This window comes from Gymnoscopelus braueri, assembly GCF_963280865.1.
Source record: "Gymnoscopelus braueri genome assembly, chromosome: 2".
NCBI lineage: Eukaryota > Metazoa > Chordata > Actinopteri > Myctophiformes > Myctophidae > Gymnoscopelus > Gymnoscopelus braueri.
In genome coordinates, this window is record NC_137604.1 from 40,600,232 (window position 1) to 40,609,437 (window position 9,206).

Genomic DNA, 9,206 nt, shown 5'->3' on the forward strand with positions numbered 1-9,206 from the left:
CATGCAATGACCAGGTCCACCCACAATGTTGATAGATATTACGTCTGGTGGAGGGATCAAACCTGTAATCTTTTGGCTACAAGACAGTCTGTCTAATCACTAGGTGACCCTGCCTGTCATTCATCCCAGAGGAGAGGTTTCTGTGAATTGCTGCCATAGAAGCCAGTGGAACAGGTCTGTACATTCTAGGTCTATTCTGACTGTAATCCCAGATACAGGCACACCCATGCAGAACCATTGTACTACTGTAGCCTCTGTCTATGTGTGACAGGCACTGGATGCATGAGAGCTTGTGCACGCGCCTGTGATTGAGCAGGCATAGTCCACATCATCACGCACGCACGCACCCTCGCCTGTGCACTCAAACATACTGCAAATGTAGGCATACACACATGCACGAACACATGCACAATTGCACATGCATATGCTGAATTTGTTCTTGTTCTGAATTTGTTCTTTCTCTTGTGCTTAGTCTTCCCTTCTGTACTTGACCATGCAAACCTACGGTCAAATCTTCACATGTGAATGGTACGTTTTCTATCGTTTGTAGTAAATATACAGTGGTCCATCATTTCCCTGTCTCTTTGAGAATTGTCGCCTATATTGACATGCCCAAAATACGGACGCCAGGTTTAAAGTGGTTAAGGACACTATCCTCCCTCCTGGTGGCCTGGGATGAAATGCTGATGGGCATTCTGTCTTCCTTTGCCTACCTTTCCACTGTCCCGCAATGTGTCACATGCAGTTAAGAAACAATATATGGTGGACAGCTCTCCTAATGGCCCACCATATGTCTGTGAGGATGTGTTTTAACTTGTAGGATGTGCTTTAAATAAATTTGATTTGATTTGTTTATGTTTAGATTACCAACCGGAACTTTTAAATCTTTTTGAATGCAGGCCTGTCAGTGGAGACACAGCTGAAGTATGCTCATTTTCAATAAACTCCCTGAGCTCCAAATCGTACACTTTGTTCATGACAATAGAGCGATTATGCAAGTTAGTGCAAACATGCTTACATCATAAACCACAAACAGACCAGGACAAAAACCATAAAAGCCGAATAAAGAAAAGGGGGGTCATGAAAAAGGAAGCGTTTCCTTCGGTGCAGAGTTCCACCTGCACCTGTGATAAAGAGTAATCCAGGTGAGTAGTCATCTGTTGAGGGAGATTATCAACATTGTTCAGCATCATTTCCTGCTCTCTCTCGCTCTCTCTCTCTGTCTGTCTGTCTGTCTCTCTGTATATAATATACTGTACATACAGTATGCATATTTATGTTTGTGTATATGTATGCATGCATGTATATATGTATGTGTGTATGTGTGCGTGCATGCGTGCGTGCGTGTATATCTGTGTGTGTGTGTGTGTGTGTGTGTGTGTGTGTGTGTGTGTGTGTGTGTGTGTGTGTGTGTGTGTGTGTGTGTGTGTGTGTGTGTGTGTGTGTGTGTGTCTGAGTGTATATATACAGTATACACTTTATAACAATATTGTGTATATAAAGATATATCTCTTAATTTATTTCTATCCCCCTCCTTTCTTTCAACTATCAATTCACCTTTTAACCTGAGAATGCACCTGAGTTTGTATCTGCCTACCAAGTATCAGCCTAGGGCACTGCATGGGCTCTGTCAACAAGCTACATGGCCAACTTACAGTGTCAGTGGAGTCAAGTATTATGTCACTGCATAACAATCTTTTTGGAAACACTCTCACTTCTGTGTGCGCACATATGGGCGTGCATGTTCGTGGTCGTGTGTACAACTTTGTGTTTTAGAATTTGTGTGATTTTACACCATGAAAGGTGTTACACTGACATAACACAAAAAGTACAAGTGTAATTGCCACGATTGTAGCTGGCGATCTCTACACAGATCTATCTACAATGGAAGAGATATGTTGCATCTGAGTGCCTGATTGCTCGCACACAAGATGTGGCTTGTATTGGCTTTTTGCCTTAAGAACAGGTAATCCGCATGTGTCAGTGATTGAGGAGGTACAAATCCCACAGCAACAGACATGCAGGTGGCACTGGAAACAAATGGCATACCAGGAACGAGTCCTCTTTCTCTCTTTCACTCCCTCCTCCGTGGGGGAAAGAGGCTGACAGAGAGGGAGGCAAACTACAGTGCACAGCCCAGCTGGAGGTGTGGTTGACGTTTGTTGTTTTTGTTTGTTACTTTGGTTTGTTTGTTTTGAGAGTAAAGTATTTTTTAAGCCCGTTGAGGCATTTTTCTTTTGTGTGTTTTTATAAAATATTTGATCAGTGATTTTTTAATCAATTTCCCTGTCATCATCCATACACCTCTGTCTCTCACAAACACTATACCATGCGTATCAACATGTAAATGAAAACATGTCACAATGTCTCTCTCTTTCTCGCACGCACACACACACACAAATTATTTTATTTGGATCTGCACAATACATGATAGATCCAAACACTGATCAGAAGGTTACATTAAACCAGGGCCCTGTTCCTCAAAAGGTGAATTAGAGCTAAAGCCTGGCTTTACCACCTATCCTGGCTTAATTTAGCCAGGATTAGAGCTGACTCGGTTCCTCAAAAGGTGAATTATCTTGAAGATTAGTTTAGCCAGTTCACCCTGGCTAAGTTTAGCCTTATCCGATTCCTCAAAAGAGAATTGAAGCAAGCCTAGCTTAGTTACCATGGCAATTTAGCTGTGAAGTTAGCCTGGTCAGGAGCAGGCTAACAGCCAAGCTTACTTAAGCCAGTGCCTTGTTCTTCAAGTTTTTCCACAGTTAATTCAAAACATGTGTTTGTATATGGACTCATTTTAATGACCCTGCATTCAAATAAAATGAAATCAATACAATAAGATATAATCAATGTAATTATATTACTGAAATAGTGTGTGACCATGAATCATAATTGTTTCACAATGACTCATGTGATATGTCATTGTCACTCTGTTAACACTATAGTTCATATTGTTGTTAGATGTTTGATAATATATTACCATTTTTTAAAAATATTATAAAAAATGTCTAACACATAATATATATATATATATATATATATATATATATATATATATATATATATATATATATATATATATATATAATATATATATAATATATATATATATTTAAATATATATATAAATTATTAGTTACGGGTTTAAAGGAGCCTCTGTGTAAGTCAATAAGGAGCATATTTTAAATTATCAATTTCTAGTCAATGGAGAAATTGTTTTGTTTTTTATTTCTTGTCCACCTTTGGAGTTACATCATGATGGCAAGGTAACTACACAACCCAAACCTCTACCAAAGTGGTCTTGCAAATGTGGGGTTATTGCGTGTCTCGTCCCGTCCCCCGCTCATCCCGTCGGTCAACCCCTCCCCCCCGTCCCGTCCCGTCCGTCCCGTGCGTCCCGTTGCGGACCCCGTCGCAGTACACCGCCGTCCCCCCGTCCCGTCCCCGTCCCGTCCCCGTCCCGTCCCCGTCCCGTCCCCGTCCCGTCCCGTCCCGTCCCGTCCCGTCCCGTCCGTCCTGTTGCCCGTCCGTTGCAAACACACACACACACACACGCGCGCGCGCTCGCACACACACACACACACACACACACACACACACACACACACACACACACACACACACACACACACACACACACACTCTGTGTGTGCTAGAAATACTTTGCCACGCTTTCTCCCTGGATTTATTAATAACGGCCGTGTTTCCTTTTCTGTTGATAACATGTTTCACTTCCTCATATGCTTGCATGAGCTGCTGCTGTTCGGCCACAGAGAAAAACGCTGCGCGAGTTTTGTTCCCCGCTGCCATGATTGGTCAAGTTCAAGGAATCTGCGCTCGAGTTCATGGTCTTTTATAGAAATACGTCGTCGGCGAATCGCCGCCCATTTAGCCTGGCTTCATTATCCTGGCTGGACACAGCCTGTCTTGACAAGGTCTAGCTCGACAAAGTTGCTCCTTTTCAGCCTGGCTTGGCGTCTGAGGAACGGAACAAACGAGGCTTTTCGGACCCGACTTTGTCAAGCCTTGATTTGGCTTAAGGCCAGGCTTTGTTAATTCACCTTTTGAGGAACAGGCCCCAGGTCAAACCAGATACAACTGCTGCACACATACACACACACACGCACCATTTCCTAGTTGAATATTCAGTGGAGATTCTAGAGAGATGCACAGAGAGACATGGCACATATCTACGCTATGGAACATGCGGACAACACATCTAGAGCTTCCAGATTTCTTTAGCCATTCATGTCAAGTGAGACATTACAGGTATAGCATGTCACATGCTTCACATGAAGAAAAATACATAATTTACACAGTATCATTGCTGTCGGGTGGAAACCTTGTACGTCCAAAATCGCTCCTTTTTTATTATTTATTACTATTATTTAAAAAGTAGTGAAAATAGCCGATGTACAAGCTCACAACGCATTCATAGGCATTAATTTATGTCTTCCCGACAACAACGATATATAGAAATCATGCAAATGTCCACCCAAATGGAAGAATACATTATGCAAGTCACTTTAGTACTACATTCATTATAGCTAGCAGCAGTCAAGCTGTTTATTTATGCTTTGCACTGTTTCCCAAATAATGGTTCGGTGCCCATTTCCAAAGATTTTCAGAGAAGATTTTCTAAAAAAAAAAAATCAAAAGAATTTCAGAACTTGTCTAAAAGTAAAAAAGTTCCACAAATGTAATAAACATTAAGATAAACTTGCAGATCTACAAGTATATCTGTTATTTTCACTATTAAATAGGGCTCAAGTGGTTAATTCAAATGTATAATTTTTTGCAGGGTCCCAGGGAGACACCAAATGTATCTCTTGGGTCTCGAGCTAAAAGGTTTGGGAACCACTGGTTATTTTAGACAGGCTCTGAATCACAGTCAGTAAAGTACAGGATTTTGTCTTGATGACATTGGTGGTGAAACATATCAACACTCAGGTGATGACATAAGTACATGCTAACATAAAACATGATGCATGGAATTCAGAACCTAGTTTCTGTCAAAAGACAAAGGATATGCTGATTCTACAGAGGCGACACCTTTATGAAATGTATATCAACGTGCTCTGCTATGGTTGCAGAAACATAGTTAACACAACAGGGATTATGCTAGGGGGTTGATACAACTAAATATCTAACCGACTAGGACGGTTTAGGTATGCACCATATTGTTATGTGAAGAGCTATTCACCTTTTAGTGCCAGTTTGGTTACTCACACAGTATTTACACTCAAACATGTTTTCATATCAAATAATTGAAACGGTTTGACATGGTATCATGACAGACACACACCTACAGGGCCATGCAATGCAGCTTTCCACCCCCTTCAAGACTCAGCGAGAGAAAGAGAAAATAAAGACGCAGGTAATTTGACAGCTGAGAAAACACATCACTGTGCTCAGGGATTTCAGTGGAAGCTGGATGAACGCCTGTGTCTTCCTGCTTAGGAATCAATAGGATTTAGACAGCGGTGAAAACCTGTCATTCTATGACAAAAAAAAGGGCCTTGTTGGATTGAACCCAGTGACAAACAGTTGCAACAGCCTTTAAGGGCACAGTAGCAATTATAATCAAATTAAAAAGGGATATCCTTGATAATAATGCTAGTTTGAGTGATTGGTGTTTGTTTGCCTTTCCACGTCGTTGCTATATCATTAATAGATCTGTATTTTGATCCATGGTAAAGATACAGCAGGTGGCTTGATTCCTTTTACTCCCCTCCTTGATGCACCTCACATGTGGCTTGAAGTGCGTGCCACGCCAAAACACGCCTACACCCACCGCATCGGCTCCATGCATGTGTAGCTGCACACAACAAAGGCCCGACTTCATGGGAAATACCTTACCAAAACCACTCTCTCCTCCATCTAGGTCAACTCTAGCCCCCCCAACTCCTCCTCTGTCTCCCTTTCAGACACCCCACAGACACAGAAGGAGATGGAGAGAGAGAGAGAGAGAGAGAGAGAGAGGGAGAAACGGGGAGACAGATGAATCCTTGGTAATGAAGTAGAACAAAAATGCAGAGCGTAGCGCTTTAGCGCTGTAACCAATCTTATCGTGCCTTCCTATTGTGCAACACGGTGGCTCCTTTCAGGTGCAGGTAAGGGTAAAAATGCTGAGGTGTGTGGCGGCCGGGGCCCTGGCAGGCTGAGACATCTGCGAGGTGTTGACACACAGATCCTAGCAGAGCTTCATCTCACAGAGATGCACTGACATTTGCAGTCAGGCGTGGCTATAATTGTGGGCTACGGTTTGGTTAAGAGATACTGTCTATCAGTTAAGGGTGGGGACGATATACAGGCTATATACAGGCTATATATATATACGTACATATACAGGCTATATATATATATATATATATATATATATATATATATATATATATATATATATATATGCAGTTGCAAAAGAATATTGCATGATGTAAAACATGAGGTACGTACAATGAGGTAAAACAAAAGTTGTAAAAGGCACACACACACACACACACACACACACACACACACACACACACACACACACACACACACACACACACACACACACACACACACACACACACACACACACACACACACACACACACACACACACACACACACACACACACACACAGTGATTTAACGGCAGCCCCCCTGGGCAGTACTTCAGTTATGTAAACTGGTCCAGGTTGGGAGCCAGTCAACCGTCAGGGCTTTGCATCTTTACCAGGCCCCTGCAGCTGCTAATGCAAACAAGAGGCCTATCTCTCTGGCTCTACACTGGCTAACAAGAATCACTGCCTCATGAAGAGTTAACAATCAAAACGCTGTAAATGGCTCATTTTAAGGCTATTCATGAATTCAGGTTTTGTCATGTATTCTTATATATTTTGGGGCTTTTGGGCCAAACCCTGTAATAAAATAAATAGAATTTGGAACCAAATAAAGGAAATGTGTCAATCGGGATGAAGATCCTAGTTGAATTTACACACACACACACACGCACGCACGCACGCACGCACGCACGCACGCACGCACGCACGCACGCACGCACGCACGCACGCATGCACGCACACACTCATCCAGCCGACCAAAGCATGTCTCTGTGTGTGATGAGTTTAACCTGCACCACTCCTGATGTGGCATCCCCCACCTGTCTGCGTGCAACAATGAAATGGTTAAAGTCAAGTGTTCAAATTCAAATCGCTCATTTGTTTGTCTTTGTTTGTATAGAGAGCCGTTTCTCTCAGGCACATCGAGAAGTGTATGCCTGACACAAATCAAAAGTGCCCTTCATTTGCCTTGACTCCTGCTGCTCCCTTTGCACAGTGAACAACTGCATGTACCACACACGCACGCACACACCAGTTTGTCAATTTGTGTGTCTCAGGGCTACACAGGAGTGTGTAGACTGAGGCCTCTTGAACTGGCAGCAATGCATGGCTCCAGGGTCCTCACATGTAGGAGCACTAAGTACACCTTAGTACCACCAGTGATGCTGAACCAAGGAACATTTCAAAGAAGAGACTTATTTCCTTCATTTAAATGGGTTCAGTCAGTCGACACTGAAATATATCAACTGTGGAATAAAATGCGTATCTGCCATTCTTTCATCTTTGCTCAAAAAATGCAAGCAACAGTATTGCATGCTGATTTTTACATGATCCATCCCAGAAAACAAATACAACCACCCCAATTGTACAAGTTATATTGTATTAAAATACTCTACCATACAGATTGGACAAAATTACATTTTATGCATTCAAAAAACGTACATAGTGCCGCTTCAAGCGATTTATACACACACACACACACACACACACACACACACACACACACACACACACACACACACACACACACACACACACACACACACACACACACACACACACACACACACACACACACACACACACACACACACACACACAGGCCTATATATTTATTCATTTTATCCAGAAAGGAGAAAATGCAGCTATTACTTTGAGACAGACCATTAAAATAAAACTATGGTCTAAACTTCAGGGGAATGACTGCACCATTAGGGTTTAGCTATTTAAGAAAAGTACTAAAGTGAGCACACATTTCTTGTCACATTTAAGAGCTTGAGAGCATTAAGATAATTTTCACAGAGCAAAACATTCTGGTATTATCCAAGAACTTGTTTCACCTTTTAAAACCACATGAGCTTTCTTTAATCATTTCTCCATCTGATCCATGCTGGATCCTAGTTGATCACAGCTCTCGTCATGCCACACAACATGTTGACAAAAGAATCCCTTTTCATCAAATTCAAATCCAACAGCATAAACACAGCGATGAAAAGATCACAAGCAAATATTAGACATATCAATGCTACTGTACAAAGGCAAAGCGATGATGCGTGAGCTTGGAGTTTGAGCTCTAGCAATGACAACTGCGCATCTGAGCAATTAGTCAGCATTATTGTTCTCAGCCATAAAGCATGACAAGCTGTCTTACGCAGGGCGGGATCCCATACGACCTTTGTGCCTAACGCATCTGTCATCATCAGCAAGAGTCAACAGACCTCGTAATTAACCACTCAAATTAGTGTGGGCAATTTTAATTTGAATGCAATTATTACATTTCCTTTCATTTTTATTTACTTTGCAAACCAAAAAAAAGGGGGGGGGGGTAGCCAGTCCGCAAACAAACTGAGAGAAAGTTAATTAATAAAATCAAAAGCTAAAATACTTATTTGTCACTCCTATTTTTATTTTTTATTTTTTAACCAAACTATATGACACCGAAACGTTAAGAATTTATCAGCAGTGAAGCAAGGAGTTCCAAAATTGATGCTACGATCAAATCCATCAAATAACCAAATTTGAAAACTAACTAAACAAGATAAGACGTGCCTGGAAACATCCTTGGATCCAATGTCTGTGGTATTTGCATGTTCCAATCCCTTCTCACTGGAGACTATGGATGTCCAGACAGAGGTGTCAGCGGGTTTGCATTCAGATGAAACACATTCATACAGTATACTGTGAAGACACAATGACAGCCAGAGACACAACTGCAAAACACACTAATACTAACGGGCATATCAAAACCACCTAGATTATCAGGCTCCCTGGGAACCTGAAACGATTCTAAATTGGAAAACAATTACCTGTTTTTTATTAATCTACCATGCAGTTTTTACAACTACCTGTATACTACTACATTCACAACAAAGTTGGAAA